Raw genomic sequence first — 20,050 nt, 5'->3', positions numbered from 1 at the left:
TGCTATAAACCTGCAGGCAAATAGTTGGCAGATTAGCTCAGAATCAATATGTAAAAAACAGTGTTTCATTCTTCCATTGTCTCTTGATTCTCACTACTCCCTTAGGATTGCTAAATCACAATGCTAGAGTGACGCAAGGACCACAAGTGGAGTGATTCACCCTTCTATGCAGCTACTAAACACAGGGTGTAGGCTAGGGATGGCCCACAGGAGGCTCTCTAGCTGGTATTGGACTAAGGTTCCCATAATCCCTAGACACAATAAATTGGAGGACAGCTGGTCTTGTGGTAGCAAGCATGAATTGTTCTGGTTGCATATGAATGGGAGACTACATGTGAGCACTGTAAGATATTCCCCTTAGGGGATGGAGCCACTCTGGGAAGAGCATCTGCATGCTTGCATGCAGAAGGTTCCAAGTTCCCTCCCTGGCATCTCCAAGATAGGGTTGAGAGAGACAATACTGAGCTAGATGAACCAATGGTCTGACTCGGTGGAAGGCAGGTTCTTATGTTCCTATGAGTTGAAGTCCAACAGCAACTGGAGAACCTGAGGTTGACCACCCCTGGCCTTGACCCCGCAATTCGCTGTGACATTGGTCCCCTAGCCGCTGCCTCTGTCTCATCCATCTGCTTTTCGCTCAGATGCATCTATCTCACTTCACTACATACTCTGCCCCTTTCTTTCAGTTAACATTCCTCTTGGCTATCTTGTAATCTACCTTCTGAGACCTCCTGCAACTCAGTTTTCACAGTTTTTTAGCTGGCCCCGTGCAAGCTCCTCCTCCCATGGGCCTATGTGACTTTTTCATCTCCTCCAATTTAACAAATAGCCATGCTCACAGAAGTTGTTCTGTGAGCATTTTGTAGCATATAACTTTGTTCGCAGGGCAGCTGGGATGCTTGTGGAAATCTGCAGAATGTGCTACTGAAAATGCAGTGATCACATAAGGTAGGCAAAATGCTATGTACTGAATGAAGAGCTTTCCAAAAATCATAATGAGCTCTTCTCCCCTGGGTGGTAGCAACCAGCTCCCTGGTTCATGGACTATTCGCAAGAGAAAGGAGTTGAGGAGGAGGGGAAAGATATCCACACAAACCTTTCTTCTAGCCTAGCAAGAGGGTGTCCAGCTAAGCCCTTCTCCCTACTTTCTAACAACTATAAATAAAATAAACCCACAATACTGCAGCCACCTAAGCTCTTCAGACATAATGCGTGCCATGTAAGAACATAAGAACAGCCCTGCTGGATCAGGCCCAAGGCCCATCTAGTCTCGCATCCTGTTTCCTACAGTGGCCCACCAGATGCCTCTGGAAGTCACAGGCGGGAGCTGAGGGCATGCCCTCTCTCCTGCTGTTGCTTCCCTGCAACTGGTACTCAATTGCATCCTGCCTTTGAGGCTGGAGGTGGCCTTTAGCCCTCCGACGAGTAGCCATTGATAGACCTCTCCTCCATGAAATCATCCAAACCCCATTTAAAGCCATCCAAGTTGTTGGCTGTCACCACATCTTGTGGCAGAGAATTCCACAAGCCGATTATGTGTTGTGTGAAAAAGTACTTCCGTTTATTGGTCCTAGATTTCCTGGCAATCAATTTCATGGGATGACCCCTGGTTCTAGTGTTATGTGAGAGGGAGAATAATTTCTCTCTATCCACTTTCTCCACACCATGCATGATTTTATAGACCTCTATCATATCTCCCCGCAGTCGTCTTTTTTCTAAACTAACAAGAAACAATTGTACAGCCAATACATAAGGGGGCAACAAGGAAACATTGGAGAAAGCTCTGGATGAAATCAAGATCTGGACATATTCTCTTTACTCATTTTTGGTGTTATACTGGTACCTATATCAGCCACTTAAGTCATCTGCTCTCATTATTGTTGTCTTAGTTTCCAAATAACAAAACCAGATGAACTGTTGAATACAGTTTGTGGGTTCATTACGAACGTGGAATTAACCTATGATCTGTAACTAAATTAGGCGGTTTTAAAATGAGCAAAACAGAACTTATTAGATCAATTCTGTTTTCCTATAAGACACTTCATTAATATTTATGAAGAAGTGTTATGCCCACATTATGAGTTAGATTCCAATTTAAATTTTAGATCAGATTTCCAGCTGAATTTTAACGAGACCTGTATGAAGAAAAAAATAGAATCCTACCAAATATTTTGTTCTCACACCTATTTGTCAGAATAAGTTTAACTCTTTCCATGATGTTTCTAAACAAAACCTTTTACAATATCAGTTTAGGCAGGACTTTTTCAACCAGCCTACAAATCACCAAACTTGACTTTTGATTTACTTATTTATTTACTTATTCAATTTCTATACCGCCCTTCCAAAAATGGCTCAGTGTGGTTTACACAGAGAATAAATAAATAAATAAATAAATAAGATGGGTCCCTGTCCCCAAAGGGCTTACAATCTAAGAAGAAATATATGATAGACACCCAGCAACAGTCACTGGAGGTACTGTGCTGGGGGTGGATAGGGCCAGTTACTCTCCCCCTGCTAAATAAAAGAGAATCACCACGTTAAAGGTACCTCTTTGCCAAGTTAGCAGGGGTTAGGGTTGATGTTTAAAACTGCATAAACGTGGTAGATCCACAGCACTAGAATAGGTAGCATTCAATTATTAATTGGCTATGGGGAATAAAATAGAACTCACTCACAGGACAGAACTGCATGTTAATGTCCAATTCAGGGTTGCTGCCCAAACCAACATCACAGTGTTTGCTCTTCCTCTTCCCCCATAACATGTAGCAGCCAAACTTGCCCATATTGTGACATCATCACAGTGTACGTTTCCCTTCCCCCTTGAACAGCAGACAGTGATGTGCAATGAGCAGGTGAAGATGCACAATGTGATGACGTGTAGGAGGAACTCAACATGAAGCCATTTTCAGCAGTACCCGCATGTTGAACATAAAGAGGTGATTCTCATGACCAGCTGAAACTGAGCTAAGGGAGCCCAGCCCGGTTTTGGCTGGTCGTGAGACCTGCCAGGAGCTGCAGCGGTGAGACCTCTTAAGTGACCCACTGCTTAACCCGGGTTTTGGGCACAAGAGTGCCTGAAAACAAGTTCGAGGGATCCTATGTCACTGCAGCCCGGCTCTGTGCTGCAGTGACTCACGCATAGCCTCCCGGCATTGGGAGGCTCCCCAGAATGCCCCACACACTCATGTGAGTTATTCTGGGACTTCCAGGGGCCAGGAGGCCCCCGAACCCTGCCACCTCAACTGGCTCCATGATAGAGCCCGTAATCATCTTCTAGGTGGCCAATCTGGCCGCCCAGGGCAGGCTAGCTGATCATCTGTGGGGAGAGTGGGTCAAGCCCGCTCTCCCCGCAAACCCCCTTTAGACTCTCCACACTGCTTGTGTGGAGAGCCTTTCTGTGTAGTCCTGTTCTCAGTTGCATTCTGGATCCAATTTCAATCAGTGGTGCTTATAGAAGTGAAATCTAGCCAATTTCAGTAGGAGAAATAAAGGAAGAACAGTATAAAGCAACATGTAACTTAACTTGTGTGTACTTTGCATCCCCTGCTAAATGAGCAAAGAGTCACCCTTTAAAGTGATCACTCTCTTGTATTTGGCAGGGGAAGAGCAACTGCCCCTATTTAACCCCAGCACAGCATCCTCCAGTGGCTGTTGCTGGTGTCTATCTTAGGTTTCCTTTTATGGTTTGTTTATTTATTTAAAATATTTATACCCTGCCCCTCCAGTACATTATTGCTTGCTGCAGCTCACAACATTTATAAAACAGTTACAATATGAAATCAGACTAATAAAATTATCTATCTATCTATCTATCTATTTAAAATATTTAATTAACCAAATTAAACAAGTTAAAAATCCAAGCTAAAAGCACAATCATAATTAGCTTCTAAAATTCCAAATTAAATTCTTGAAGGTAAAAACTAAGAATTATAAAAACTAAAGGACCTACCAGATATACGAAACAGGTGAAACATTAAAAAGCCTCTTTAAAAAGATGTGTTTTTAGTTGTTTTTTTAAAACTCTGAGAGAGCATGGCGAAGCTTTTCAGGGAGGGCGTTCCAAAGCCGAGGGGCCACAACCAAAAAGGCCCTGTCTCTAGTCCCCACCAGTTGGATCTCTGTTAGTGGCAGTGCCATGTGCAGGGCCTGAGATGATGAGAGGAGGGCCCTGGCAGGTTCATTTGGGTGAATGCGGTCGAACAGGTACCCCGGCCCCAAGCTGTGTAGGGCTTTAAAGGTCAACTCCAGCAGCTTGAATCTAGTCTGGAAGCAGACTGGTAGCCAATGAAGCTGATACAGGATAGGTGTAATACTCATGAAGCGACTCGCATCCATGAGCATCCTTGTGGCAGCATCCTGAACCAGCTGAAGCGTCTGAACCATCTTCAAGGGCAGCCCCACATAGAGTGCATTGCAGTAGTCTAATGTGGACATTACCAAAGCATGGGTGACTGGGGTTATGGGTGTGCATGGAACCGCCACACTGCGGTCCGGCACTGGGGTGGGGGGTCGCTTTAAGAGTGTTGGGAGGGTTTACTTACCCCTCCCGCCGCTTTCCGCTGTGGCGCCGTAATTGCTAGAGTAATTTGGGTGACAGGATACCTCCCTGCCGCCCCTTCCCCACTGCTGCTCTGCAAAAACTCCCAGTAATGCTTTGCGCGCGCGCACATCGTGCGCGTGCTTCACGTCACTGATATGCGTGCGCAAAGCATTACTGGGAGTTTTTGCAGAGCAGCAGTGGGGAAGGGGCGGCAGGGAGGTATCCTGTCGCCCAAATTACTCTAGCAATTACGGCGCCACAGCAGAAAGCGGCGGGAGGGGTAAGTAAACCCTCCCGCCGCTCTTAAAGCGACCCCCCACCCCCAATCCGAACCACCCAGGTCCGGACTGGTCCGGAGGCCGTTTCAATGGCCTCCAGTCCGGTCCAGGCCCATCCCTAACTGAGGTCAGGTCTGACTTCTCCAAGTAGGGTCGCAGCTGGTGCACTAGCTGTAGCTGGTAAAAGGCACTTTTAGACTTTTAGAATGTGAGCCCTTTTGGGACAGGGAACCTTATTTATTTATTTATTTATTTTATCTATCTGTGTAAAATACATTGAGAACTTTTGTTGAAAAGCAGTATATAAATATCTGTAATAGTAGTGCACAAGTGGAATCAGTTTGCTAAGGTAGCAGTTCATAGGACCAGTGTACATAATACAGCATTGGCACAAGGTGCTAATTTGTCTCTAAATGCTTTAGAGCCCCTCAGCTGCTGCCCAAGAACTGGTGGAGCAGCAGGGTCACAGCAAGAGTGGCAATGAAGCATGTGTGGCATCTATGCATTGGTGTTAGAGCTAAGAACAGCATCACAATCCTGGCTGAGTTGTTCTCTGTTAATAAAGGACAGCATCCAGCCAAAGTTAAGTATTTTTAAGTGCCATTGATTTCAGTGGGACAGTTAAGTATATTCTAAATTATCTCCAATTGAAGTCAGTGGGATGGTGCTATTTCCCACTCCCACCCCACATAATGATATGTGCACTTCTGGGGTTAGCTTATGACTTGACTCACCTCTGATGTAAAAGAAGAATGTTTGGTTATGGAAATCAGTAAAAGGGCTGTGAGACAATCTTCATCTTCTCTATGGGTATGGCAATGGAAGAGGCATATTGTAGTATAGTCCCCAGGTGATATTTACTGTGGAGGTTAAAATACAGGGCTAGGAAAAAGTATGTGCTCAAAAGGTTCTGGTGGAAAAGGAATCTATATCCAACTGTCATGGGGGTGCTCACACATAAGGAGCTTATTCAGCAGAGGTTCTATAGATTGTATATACCAGAACAGATTGTTTTATCGACCCCAGAGATGCTTGAATGTACGTAAGAACAGTCTTGCTGGATCAGGCCCAAGGCCTATCTAGCCCTACGTCCTGTTTCACCTAGTGGGCCATCAGATGCCTCTGAGAAACCCATAGGCAAGAGGTGAGGGCATGCCCTCTCTCTTGCTGTTGCTCCCTTGCAACCAGTATTTAGAGGCATCTTGCCTCTGAGACTGGAGGTGGCCTATAGTCACCAGACTATTAGCCATTGATAGATCTGTCCTCCATGAATTTGTCTAAGCTATTCTTAAAGCCATCCATGCAAGTGGCCATCACCATATCCCGTGGCAGAGAATTCCATAGATTTATTATGTGCTCTGTGAAAAATGTTCTTCCTCTTGTTAGTCCTAAATTAAATAAGGGCATTATAGTATTAGCATTTTTATTTTCAGATCCCTAGCATGGAGTTTGCCTTTCCCCCAGCTGCTGCACACTGAATCAACACTTTCAACAAGCTGTTCGCCATGACCCCAAGATCTCTCTCCTGATCAGTCACTGACATCTCATACCCCATCTGTGATGCAAGACTTGCTCTTGTGTAAGCCATGTTGGTTCTCCTTCAGCAAGGCCTATTCTTTTATATGTCTAACAATTTTGTCCTTTCCATCATTTTTTTTATGCTTTCTATCAATTTCTTTCCATCAATATGCTTTTTATGCTTTCCATCAATTTACCCGGCATAGAAGTTACGCTAACCAGCCTGTAGTTTCCTGCATCCCCCCACATTGATTTTTGAAAATCAAAGTTAACATTAGTTAATTTCCAGTTTCCAGTTCTGGTACAGAGTCTAATTGTAGGGACAAGTTACATATTTTTTTGCTAGGAGAAACATGCTTTCTCATTGGAAAATGGAAACATCTAGAAACACGCTTTCCCACTGATGTCCTTTTATCGATTTCAGGAAATAACATGGGCAGAAATTTGATGTTCAGAGTGTGATTATGTTGTTTGGACTGAATGTATGCATCCAATGATTTGGATTTAAAGTTTTATATGCCTTAATTTTATTATCTAAAGAAATGTTAAATATTGATAACAGTGAAATTAATGGTGCAAGTACTTTTTAAAAAAACTTTGGCGAGGGTAAATGTACAGAATAATTCTGCCAGATTTGTGAAGAATAGGATATAGCTTTAGGCTGCAATCCTGCACAGAGTTACTTAAGAGCAAGTTCTATTAAATTCACTGGGACTTTCTTCTAAGCAAGCAGGCATGGGATTATGCTTCAAGTCACTAAAGTAAATTTACAGGATCAAGCTATAAGTCTCAGTAGACCAGGATGATTGATTTTGCCATGGTTCATACATTAAAAAAAAACCCTCATGTGAAGTGGCCCTGATGTTGCAGGGGGTAAGTAAGTACGCCCTAGTTCATACATTCAAGCTGGAGACATGCTACAATAACATGGTGGAGGGATAGCATGAGCCACCATTCTGCGAGCCTCCTAGAAAAGTATATACATTTCATACAGGATATCTAACAAGAGTAAGTAATTTCAGAACAACTATTAAACTTCTGAGAAAAATGTTCTTTTACAAATGGAACCATGGATCACTACATATGTACAGGAAGCCTTTTTAGTCATAGGGGTTCCATTCTCGCCCGAAACCACAAATACGGGAACCATAAATAAAGAAACCTTACCCCTATCGGAATCCAGGGGTTAGGTTCCTCAAGCAAAAACAAACAACAACAAAAAACCCAAGGCAAAAAAATAAGCACAGACAGAAATAAGAGGAATAAAACACAGTACCTTTCTCTCCAGCTTTCCAGCAAGGCCGCCCCTCCAAACCCAAATCTTACAAATTTCTGTGATATTCATGAGTTTTTCTAAAGAGCCATAAAATTGTTCCTCACTGCAAAATGTGGTCGGAAATGAACCCAGAAGTCATTTCTGGCTGTTCAGGAACCACAGATAGGTGAATTTTGCATCTTTTTGACCTGCAGATAAAGAAACTGGGTCTCTAAGACCCTACTGAAGCTATGTGGAACCACGATCTATGAGATCACAGAATGAGGACCTCCAGAGGTGCACCTAGTTAATTATGTCGCTTGGACCTAAAGGCCTTTGGAGGCCCCCCTCCCCTGCAAATTAAGCATCGTCATGCTCAGCTTGGCAACCACACCACCTAAAGAGGTGGGGGGGGGGCCAGGGGCTGTGTTGGCCCTGGACTTCAGCCTGGAAGTCCAGGGGTGAGAGCGCCTCTGCCTGTAATTGTTGTAATCCTTACATTGTTGTAATCCTTACAATTGTTTTAATCCTTACAACATTGTTGTAATCCTTACAATTGTTGTAATCCTTACAACAGCCATAAAAGGTAGGTCAGTCTTATTCCCATATTGAGAGGGAGGGGTGCTGAAGTAGAGCAATAGTGGCTTGCTAAAGGCCAATCAGCGAGCTCATGGCAGAGGTGAGATATATGATTGTGTATTCATGACTATTTAGAATATTTATAGACCACTTTTGAACCCAAAAGGTTTGCAGAGCAGTCTACATAACAAAAGAAGTGAAAAGCGCGTCTGGATAGGGCAGTATAAAAATGTAAAAAATAAAGAAATAATAGATAAGTTGGCTCAAGAGAGCCCAAGAACATCCAAAAGGCACTCACAATCTAAAAAGAAACAAAAGGGAGACACCGGCAACAGCCATTGGGAAGGGCGCTGTGCTGGGCTGAACAGAGACGGTTGATCTCCCCCTGCAAAAAGAGACACCACTTTGCCCAGTTACTTAACAGGGATGAATCAGACATTTCCAGATTCATAGTCTTGTGGCAGCGAGCATGACTTGTCCCCTTAGCTAAGCAGGGTCTACTCTGATTGCATTTGAATGGGAGACCACATGTGAGTGCTATAATATATTCACTTTAAGGGATGGAGCCACTCTGGGAAGAGCATCTAGGTTCCAAATTTCCTCTCTGGCATCTCCAAGGTAGGGCTGAGAGAGATTCCTGCCTGCAACCTTGGAGAAGCCACTGCCAGTCTGTGTAGACAATTCTGAGCTAGATAGACCAATGGCCTGACTCAGTATATGGCATCTCCCTATGTTCCTAAAGTGTCTTTGCCATTATGGTCTACTAATGTGGTGGTACAGCACTTAGAATAGCACATTGTTAGGTGTTATTCCAGTGAGAAATTTCTGACATACCTGAATACAATCTCAACTCAAAGCAGTAAATCACTTTCTAGTTTTCCATCTGTTTCCCTGCAGTTCCAGTGAAATGAGCACTGCTCCATAGGTAAAGGCAAAAGGGAGTATTTCTAATCCCCTCACCATGCATATGTTCAGTTGTGCTTATATCTGTTCATGTGGTGTTAGATACCTACTAATTTGCAGATTGCTTCTTCCCTCCTCATTTATGACCACAAATACCGATACCTAAAATGTGTCTTTGCCATTCTGGAAGCTGCCTCTAAACAATGAGAGCTTGTCATAGCAACCTGGCAGTACAATGATCTCTGCAAGTTCCACATTTTAATCAGAGAGAGGATCTCACTCAGGTATTTGGGAATAATACGATGGAAGTGCAGCCTGTTAATAGCTGTGCCCACCATCCAGTACAGCAGATGGCTCAGACACCTGTCCTGCCTGGGCTGGTGAGCTGAGAGACACCTTAAACAGTCAACAACAATAGCATTGTCAAAGCACACACAGAGAGCCTAGATTTGCACTCCATAATCCCATTCCTATCTTAACATTCATGTTTAAAGTTGGAAATCATTTTGCACAAGCTGTATTTGAAACATTACAAGTTTTTTAAAAACCCCAGTATTTTTTTTAAAATGCAGATGGAGTTACATATTTGATTGGAGCGGGGTTTGAGGCAAACAGGAGCACAACCAAAGCCCCTTCAAACTTTTCTGAGATCTGGCTGACTCTTCCTTAGTAGTCCATAGCAGCCAGTGATGTTTCTTAAGTGGTAGCTGATGGCCAGGAGAGACGTGGGAATCCCTCTGTGGTTTAGAAAGAAATCTCCATCAGAGTATGAGGAAGGTTATTTATGTCCCCATAAGGGGAGGGAGCAGGTGTGTGTGTGTGTGTGTATGTAAACCCCCCCAACACACACACACGCACACACACACACACACACACACACACACGGGGGGGGGGAGAAAGTGTCTGGGGAGTGGCAGAGAGATGAGAGTAGGCTGAAGATAATTGGGGGTATGGGTTCCCTCTGGGTACCAATGTTCTTATAGAAGTGCCTGTTCTTTGGTAGTCTTTATTACAAACACATCCTATGTCTCCAGTGCTCTCCCACCCAACGGAAATCAAAGCCAGAAGCCCTGCATGGAATTTCTCAATGCCCAGGGAATGTGCAAAATTCATAATTTTATTATTCCTGTCCAGCCATTCAATTTTGTCAGGCAGATTACTGGTCAGTGACTGCCTAGGAGATGTTTCATTTCCCCATCTGGAGCAAATGGTGTTGGGGATTCTCTCTGGTAGGAGAAACCCCTTTTCATTATAGCAGAGTGCACAGAGGCACAACACAGCGGAATTTAGTTAGGCATGCGTGTATGCTAAGAGTAAAATAACTTGGAGCCAGTTCATAGTTTCAAATAAATGGTATTTATTAGATAACTCCATTCTAGATAAGAAAGTGAGGAGTTAGGATCTCTAATCTGTTTATCTAGCTGGATGCATATGGATTCTGCATCTCTGCACACATGGTGCAGGGGAGAGGAGCTTGCATGTTGCAAGGTAGAAGGAACAGGAAGAGAAGGGAAGGGAGGACGGAAGTGGCTGGAAGGAAGGAAGTGTCCCTAAGAGTAGCAATCTACATTCCAAAGGGATAGTGTCAGAGCAGTAGAGAAGGGATGACCAATGTCTTGACCCTCTAGCCCTCTGACTCACTAGTCTGTCCTCCACTGTCTTTGAGATAAGAGACAGTGCAAAGTCCTTCACTTCCAACAAATGGTTGGGTGAATATCTGGAGATCTTGAATGCTAGCCACCAGACTTTGCAGGAAGTGACCCTACACTAAGCTAAGGTTAGCAACTTATGTAGGAGGCTGTGTGTGTGATAGCATCTGGCAGGTTTAGGAAAAGACAGAAGCTGAGTTAGGGAGATGAAAGCACCGTAAAGTGCAGGGCTATGATGTGAGCTAACTGGTCTGCTAGCTGGTAAGGGTGTACGTGTTGTTTGCGATTTGTAATAAAACCCATAGTAAAATGCTATGAGTCTCCAGTGCTCTCTGTTCTCCAAATGAAACCAAAACCTAAGTAGATCTATGTTTTGTTGTACAATGTGAAACATTTTGAAAGCAGAATTATGGAAATATATGTTTAATAAATTGTTAGTAACAAGAACCACAAAAAACCTGTCTGTTGGCTAACCACGTTCTAAGTAGAAAAGGATAGGAAATCAGTGGGGCTGGTTTCACAATGATGAATAGAGTAGGAGATCCATTCTACCCTCGTTTGGGAGCTCTGTGCGCTCCAATTTTCTGCTTGTGTTAAAACAAGGTCAGAGGCACTGACAGTGCTTGTGTGCTAAAGAGCAGCTTCATAGGAGGGCTTTTTGACCGACCTTAAGGACCCAGGTGGGCCATAATCTCAGATTGCTCCATGGAGGTGGCAGATTCCTCTTAAGTACTTGAACCCGCAGAGAGGAAAAAATATATGGAAACACCTCCTCAAGCTAGCCCAGGAGTGAGTGAGACCTTCCTGAACAAGAGGAGAGCTTTTAGAGGGGAGTTCCTAGAGTAAACAAAAAAGACTCTCCAATCTGTAGGTCAAGTAATTCCAAATCTCACCTGCATTAACCATTAGTCTCTCCCACCCTGGTTACATCATGAAATTTGAGTTTGGAAGGCTACATGCTTCTCATCCCTGAAACATGCAGAACTACTCTGCATCTCTCAATTGGTACAGTTCAATGAAGTTTGTTGCAAGTTTATTAGTATTTTCTACACTTCTTTGAGCTTTAAATACCATATCCCGAGTTTTTCTCCCTATGTACCAGAATACTAATAGCAATGCCTAATGTGTCATCAATGTTCATCAATTTGTACATAGATTTTCCAATTAGAAAATGACTGAGTTAGCAGTCCTGCAGAAAAATGCTAGGGAAATGATTAATCAAGCTCTTGAACGAATGTCAGATTTAGAACTAGCTTTCAAACATCGCATTTTCACCCCATACATTTTCCTCTACAAACATCTTGAATTTAACATTTCTCTCCACAGTTAGAACAGGAAAACAAATGCTGCTCACAGAGGTATGTTTTTAGAGTAATGTATTGTTAACCACAGTAAATTATATGCTTCATTTACTGTCTATTTACTTGTAAAATGATCCTGCTTAAAAAACTTCTTTCATGTTTTAATTTTCAGCACTGTGGCTTGCTTTTGAGCTTGATGTATTTTGTTTTCACACAGCATATAAGGTGGGCTTTTAAAAAAGGAATTAAGTACTCTGGGGGAACACATCTCTCACCGGCCTTCCTAATAGCTATTTGATTATAAGTTGTGCTAAATCTAAGCTCGACTTGTTAACCTGCTAAAATAATTTTATATACGCACCTAGTTCAACTGTTTTAAACTGTGTTCTGGGGTGTGAAATCCAGGGTGCCAAAGAAGCTTGGCTCCTCAAAGATCAGTAATGTGGCCAAACTGGCCAACATGACATGCAGCAGCTCAGTGGTGCTGTGCACCATGCCAGGGTTGCTGCAGAAGCATAAGACAGCCACGATGCAATTGAGGATGAGTGACTATGGCATCACTAATAGCCCAACCACTCATCCTCAACAGCGTCAGGGCTGCCTTACATGCCTACAGTAGCCCCAATGCAGTTTGTGGCCTCATTGAGAAGCTGTGCATCATGTCAGCCACTGACTTTAATCAGAGCTTAAAGTCACCATCAGACTTTGCCCTGTAGGGTGCAGCTTCTGGAGAATGTTCATTATCAGTTCATGTGGGTTGGCAGTGAGGCCCAACAGGCCTGGCCAGTGTGCCACATAAACCAAGCATGTGCCATACCACATGCTCCAAATCGCTCTACCGTGTGCAGAAATTCTGTAGGAGATGCAGAATGCCCTCACTGAGGGCTCTACCCTCAGTCAAAACCTGATATTGTAAAGATGTTCTATGCATGTGTTTTCAACAGAAGCTGGTTTTACAGCACATATGGCTGGAGGCAGAGGTGCACCTAGGTACTTTTGGAGCCTGGACCTAAAGGCCTTTGGAGGCCCGCCCCCCTCCCCTGCAAATTAAGCATAATCATGCTTGGCCAGGTGACTACACCACCCAGGTAAAGAGGATTTCGGGTGGGGGCCAGGGGCTGGGGAGGCCCTGGACTTTGGCCCCAAAGTCCAGGGGTAAGAGCGCCTCTAGAGGTTCAGCACACACTCCATAAAATGGGTGACTTATCCCTTCTTACTGACTATGGGGATGTACTTTGTATTCTATGCTATACTGCCACTGCACAGTACAGCATAATATTTGTTGGGTATGAAGGGTCATAGTTGCACTATAGTTAGCCACCCCTCCCCTCAAGGCAAAGTACTTTCTTAAGGGGCTGATTGGAGCCAGTTAAGGACATAAGAGCCGAATACCCCTTCTGGATCAGGCCTAAGGCCTCTGTAATCCAGCATCCTGTTTCCAAGAGTGGCGAACCAGATGCCTCTGGGGAGCCCACAAGAAGACGATGCAGGAATATTCCTTTCCTGCCATTGCTCCTGTACAACTGGTATTCAGAGGCATAATGCCTCCAGCCCTGGAAGTAGCATTTAGACATCAAGCCATGTAATGTACCCTGGGACAAGAAGTGAAGACAGACCCCTTACCCCAGGCCCACCGCCTCCCCATGTTTTTTGTTGCAGAGGAACTGTAAAGACGTGGTGAAAAACAAAACTTTCTCCACACACCTATTCTCTCAAATGTGATACCACATTTACTTGTTCAATTACACCTAAGGCCCTACCATCAAAACTGGTAGCAATTAGGGATGTGCACAGAACTGCAGCGGGGCGGTTCAAAGGCGGCGGGGTTGCCGCTTTAAGAGCAGGGAAGGGTGCACTTACCCCTCCCGCCGCTTTTTCCCTGCTGGCGTCCTTTGTTCAGAAAGCATGCCGATGCATGCAGGTGCGTCGGGGACTTCTGGCCATATCCAGCCAATGGGGGCAACGGGGTAGCAGGGAGGTACGCTGCCGCCCCGATTAGCTTTCTAAACAAAGGATGCCGGCGGGGGGAAAGCGGCAGGAGGGGTAAGTGCACCCTCCCCTGCTCTTAAAGTGGCACCCCCGCCGCCTTCAAACCGGTGGAACCGTCGGTTCTTTGAACTGGTTCGGAGGCCCATAAAGGGCCTCCGAACCGGTTCCGTGCACATCCCTAGTAGCCATTAATAGTTTTGTCCTCCAGGAATTTGTAACCTTCCTTTAATGCCATCACAGTAGAAAGTCAGACATGGAAAGAAGCTGGCTTGGAAGACCCATCCAGTTCCAAGGATAACTCTTCCACTTTCTCCATTGATCCTTTAGGTTCAATGTTTGCTAAGAGATTTCATCCTTAAGAATATAGCAAAAGAGTGTTTGGTTTGTAGCAAATGCATCTTATAGCAGAGATATTATCAAATAAAAGTGAAATATACAGATAGTAATATTAGCTGCTGCAAAACTTAAAAAATGCAATGGTGACACAGGAGACTAGTGTGTGGAGCACATACTGTGCAGCTTTAATACAATTACTGATCTAAAAATGGTTACTACCTACCCATGTTCCCCAAAACTGATTTCCTCAATGTATTTTTACCCACTCACATAATACTGTCATTACAAATTATTCAGGAGTCTGGACTTTTCTGCTAAGTAAGACTACTCTTCTTCTCTATAAGCCAGGTTCTTAGAATATGGGGTTAACTGCACATTGATTTTTACCTCCCTCCCTTTTTTCTGGACAGTAACAAATAGGCAGCTCCTAATTTTGCTATGAAGTGAAGGTTCATAAAACTCACAATTATATTGCTCTGAAAATTCACTGTAGGCCTGAGGCAGTAACAGGAGAGTGTATTAGATTAGACTTCCCTTTTGTAACTGTTCATTTGTATTATTGCTATTGGTCACAGAGTTTTTTAAGCCATCAGGCACACAAAATTCATTTTTAATTGCTTTTGTTTTGCTTTTCTGTTGTTTTTCACCCCCTTGGTGTGATGTGAATCAATTTTGCCATCATAAAGTTGGCAATCAAAGAGGGAATATCCATTACTTTAGTTTACAAAGAATCATTATTCTTCCAAGACCATAAAGCATTGTTGCTAGTAAAACAGCTTTGATTTAGAGAAGGTAAATAGTAATAAATCTTTTATATTTACACAGGTGACAGAGTATTAAGGTAGTATTTTTGCAGTGTTACAGGCATTATGTGGATAGAAATCTGAGGAGGACAAAATTGGTAATTGGTTTTCCTGAGGACAATATTATTTAAATTATTTCCATTATTTTTGGCATTTTTTGCTATTAATATAGAGATACGAATACGATGAATACCCTTGCAGGATACCCTTGCAGGGAGGTATGGTGTATAAATAATACCACAACTTAGAAGCAATTGCACATTAGTTCCTTCCACCAAGAACCGATGGAACTCCTCCTTTCTCGTGCTCTAGCACCTACTATAGCAAGAGGAAGCTCTTCATGGCCTGGCTCAGAATTGTGACTTGAGCATCTGTGACCCCTCCAACACCAAGTGGAAGCACATGTCCAAGATGGTCTCGGCACTCGAGCCCTTCCTGTTTGCAGTGAAGAGCTTGTGTGCCAAGGCCACGACTCTGAGCCAGGTCTTGCCCACCACGCTTCTCTTTGAGAAGCTGCAAACCTCACTTACCACTAGGGAGGGCAGAGCCCTGGCAGGCTGGCTGAGTACTGAAGTGGTGGAGAGGCTCATCAAGAAGTTGGGTGACCAAGAGGAGCATGTCTTGTCTTGTCTTTGTGACCCGACTATGAAGGGCAATACTGTCTGTGCGGACAACTTGCCTGGGTGAATGGAACTTCTGGTTGAGCTAGTTAGAGAAGAAGCAGAGGAAGTTCAGGAACCAGGAGGAGAGTGCTGGTATGTCTACTTCGTGCATAGTCCACACCCAACAGTAGTGTGGGTCAGCCCTCTCCCCCCATTTCCCAGTCCAGCAGAATCACATCCCTGCCAGATGCACCAACGCAGCTAGCAATTCCATCACATTCCACCCAGTAGTTCAAGTGGAGATGCCTTAGCAAACTGCAAGGAGAGCAGGAGGCTCCGCCAACCAGGCCCTGTAGTAGTGCTGCTCAGACTGTGTTGCAATACCTGCAGGACCTGGTGGAGGAAGACCTGGAGATGGACCATGTCCAGTTCTGGACAGTGCATCGCCAAGTCTGGCTGGACTTGGGGGTGGTTCCAGGATGCTTCCTTTCATGTCCACTGACCAGAGCTAGAGGGTGTTCTCCATCGCTGGGGATATGAGCACACCCCATTGCTCATACCTGGACCCTGGCTTGGTGAAGCAACTGGTTTTCCTTAAGGTTGTAACCTCCCCCTGCTGAGCTACCCCAAGCTTGAAGTGGAGGGTGAGTGAGTGTGAGTTGTCCCTCCTCACCTGCCTGCAACACCACTTCAGAGCAGCTCACCCCACCCTCACCCTGTGTTTAGATTCCTTGATGCTACATACGTTCTCCATTCATTATGAGAAAAACTTATAACACACCAAAGAATCTAAAATACATAAAATTTCCCCCCAAAAAATCACAAGAGTGCACAATTGCTTTGTGGGTTAGATGGTAGTTGGTATCCATGGCACCCTACCACCCAGACCATTTTGGTGCCCCTAGGTGCTACACACAGGGAATAATGGGGCAGTTCTAGCTCCCCATTATTCCCTATAATGAGCCATTTAGAACTAGCTCAAGCACGGTTCGAGCTCAAGCCCAACTAACGGTCGGCTAGGGCAAACCAGTACTCAAATCGGGGCACCTGGCTTGAGCCCAGTTCAAACCCAAACCGAACCACTCCAGCCAGTTTTGTGCACATCCCTAGTGCATAAATATACATGTCTGAAGAGAGCCCCAGTGTACTGGTATGTCAGTTGGGGCCTCTTCACTAGGGTTGCTCCTGAAATCTCAAAAAGTGAACTGTATACCTAACTGAGGTGTTTCTCAAGCATTTGAGATTGTTTAAGGGAAGCCAAACCATAAGTCCTGTAAGATTTCAGAACATACCTTGGGTTGGCACCAAAATTTCAAACAAAAAATTCATACTGGCCAAATCCTCATTAACAAAGTGTCAGTGCTTCATGAGGGCACACTAGCAGCACCCCACTGGACTGCTGATCTCCCTGCCCCTGGAAGTGCTCCCTGCAATTCTCTCAGAGACCCATTTCCAGGTCCCAGGAAGTGCTTCCAGGGGTGGGGGAGATCAGCACAAAGTGCCCCCTTGTGTGAACTCATGCATTGCCTTCATCCAGAAGGCAACAGCATTAGTGTGCACATAGCATGAACACTTCATTTCCCACCCCACCATATTGCACAATTTGGGTAATATGGGTAATATTGTAATATTACAATATGGGTAACATCCTTCCCACAATGTGTATGTGTGCACACATGACAGAGGACCCAAGTGTCCAGCAATTTAATGCACAATTACAAATCTTCTGAAGGGTATTCTTAGTACAGAACCTCAAGGTTGTGTGGGGCTGGACCGTTTCAGATTCTGCAAGGTGCATAATAATGCAACCCATGGCAAGGGCAGTAATAGCACCAAAATCGCCCTTGTTTGCAGTGGGCACACAACCAAGATGGGTGCACACCCCTATCAGTATAATGAATCCAGGTTTTTGTACTCTGTCTAAATCGTGCTGTGAGTCTCTCAGTTCAGACAAAGCTACTTGCAGTTCCTGATCAATCTCTTTTTGGGTTCTGTGATGCACAAAGAGGGGCTTCCCTCTCCACTTGAAAGCCATGTTCTTCCCTTCTGGAATATAAAACAGCTTAATCTCAGTCTTCAATGTCGCCAACACATCGGCAGAAGCCCTCATGCTGGAAACAAACTGGGTGAGAACATTCTTCACTGCATGTGCCGAGGCTACACAAGGGGTTGCTGTGAGGAAGTAGGAGAACACTTTTCTGGTGTCACTGCTCACCTGGGATGATTTGGTGATATCTAATACATCGTGGCAATGGTAATTGGAGAAGTCAGGTACAGTGATGTCATTGTGGACATAATGAACACTAGCAAGAGCGTTGAGGCTGGCAGTGGTGATGAGGCCCCTCCTCCCGGGCTGCTTGCCCGGCCAGTGACTCCCAGCAAAGCAGAGGCCACTTGGGCTTCAGAGATGGCAGCTTTGCAGCCAATGGCACCAGCCCCAGTGCTAGGGGCTGCAGTGGGCCTGGTGTGGCATGCGTGATGGCCAAGAGTTAAGGGGCGAAGGGGCAGGAGTGGGCAGCCACAGACAACATGGCAGCATCAGCGTCAACTTCTCTCAGCCTGGTCACCTTCACGGCCAACATCGATCACTTGCATGGGGGGTTATTTGTATGTGGGGAGGATGAGCGAAAAGCACTCCCTTGTGTGAACTCATGCATTGCCTTCATCCAAAAGGTGGTATTGGTGGCAGCGGCAGCATGCACAAAGCATCAGCACCTCATTAGAAGCACCAGCACATTGTTAGGATGTCAGCCACTGAATTTCTGGGTTCTTCCCAAGGTAACATATTTGAGAGTTTCAAGGGAAGCCAAAGGTGTTTCTATGATAGGTGAATTTTATCTGGGCATTTCTCCCATTCCTAACCATGGAGGGTCCCAATTGCTTGGAGAAGTTTCAACACACACATACTTGTATGCATGGGGCTCTCTTCTGATGTTCAAATGAACACCTGTAGTTTAATAGCTGCTGCCAAGCACTATACCCATTTTGCTCTTCTGTGAGGGGCTGTTCACATCTGCATTTATGATTAACATAGATGTTTGCCCCTATGTTAAGATGCAGATAGCAGTTCTGGGAGAACAGACGGACTATTCACACTGATAAGAGTGATCAGAAATCTCATGTTGAATTCACCTAGCCAGCTGAATTCATGCTGAGACTGAGGAGAGACATGAATTATCTCATTTGATTGCTTGCACATTTGCAATGTATTTCTTGCTTCCCTTTCTCTTAAACAACAGGTGCCAGCAAAGGACTCTAATCTTGCTCCTGTTCGGCTCTCATCTGCAACCCTGAACATGTGAAATCCCAGATAGTGTCAATAATCATAAAGCGGCAGGCATTTTCCATAAAGGATCTCACAAGAGCTGTAGTGAAGAGCAGCAGCAAGCAGAAATTCTCATGTGAGAGATTCAGTAAGCAGACATTCTCAGTAGAATACAGACCAATAACCCGTTCCCCACACCTTTCTAAGCTGTAAGGCAAGCATCTTGTAAAGGATCCCACAAGAGGCACAGTTCAGAGATGCAGAAAGCAGACAATCTCAGGTTTGCAAAATGCAGTCCAACACCCTCCCCCTCACCCCATAATAGAATGCCTTGGAGTATGTGCAGAATAATTTTTTTTCGGTGCAAAATAGCGAACATTTTGGAGACTTTGATACAACATGCCTTTGTTCAGACTTTTAAGCTTTGTCCTCTTTGAGAACCAAGCATCTGACTGGATGAAGGCTGCTGTAATGATGCCACCCACTGTGGCAGATTGAAGATAGGCAACCTGCTTAGGTGGGAGGATGTTTCTTGGCACTGCAAAGGTGCCTTTCCTGTGCTGAAGTGCACACCTATTCTCCATAGCTGTTAAAGCTGTTGAAACACACCATTTCAGCTCTGAAGGGTCAGCATGTAGTTCTTTTACCATATTGTTATGGAGACCCATTAATTTGCTTTGCCCACATTTTTAAAATCCCCGCAGAATTTTATTTTTTGCATTATTATGTTGAGGCTGTTCTCATGAGAAGCATAACCTAGGCTAGGGCAACCCAGCCTGGATAGACTGCTTGTGTAGAGTGCCAGGACTGCTTCTGATCCTGGCTCCTCCACCCCACCTAACCTGACTTTTGACCCCAGCTTTTAGCTAGGGTTAAGGGCACTAGCACACCCTCAACCCCAGCACCAGGTTGTGTGTATGCTTGGCCTGCACGCAACCCAAGCATACACAGAGTTGGGTGCCTAGAGTGCCCAACTCATGGAGGAATTCCTAAATGCACTGTGCTGCTTGTGTGGTGCATTTAGGGATTCCT

At 44.7% G+C, this 20,050-nt stretch overlaps 1 pseudogene; it reads right to left on the bottom strand.

Annotated features, from left to right (window-relative positions):
• Positions 1–17,468: 17,468 nt before the first annotated feature.
• Positions 17,469–18,284, bottom strand: LOC128326483 (cytochrome b-c1 complex subunit Rieske, mitochondrial-like; annotated as a pseudogene).
• Between the last annotated feature and the right edge of the window lie 1,766 nt (positions 18,285–20,050).

This window comes from Hemicordylus capensis, chromosome 5 (genome assembly GCF_027244095.1).
Source record: "Hemicordylus capensis ecotype Gifberg chromosome 5, rHemCap1.1.pri, whole genome shotgun sequence".
NCBI classification, from domain to species: Eukaryota; Metazoa; Chordata; class Lepidosauria; order Squamata; family Cordylidae; genus Hemicordylus; species Hemicordylus capensis.
Note: the sequence above shows the minus strand (reverse complement) of the source record. Positions and strands in the feature narration are given on the sequence as shown.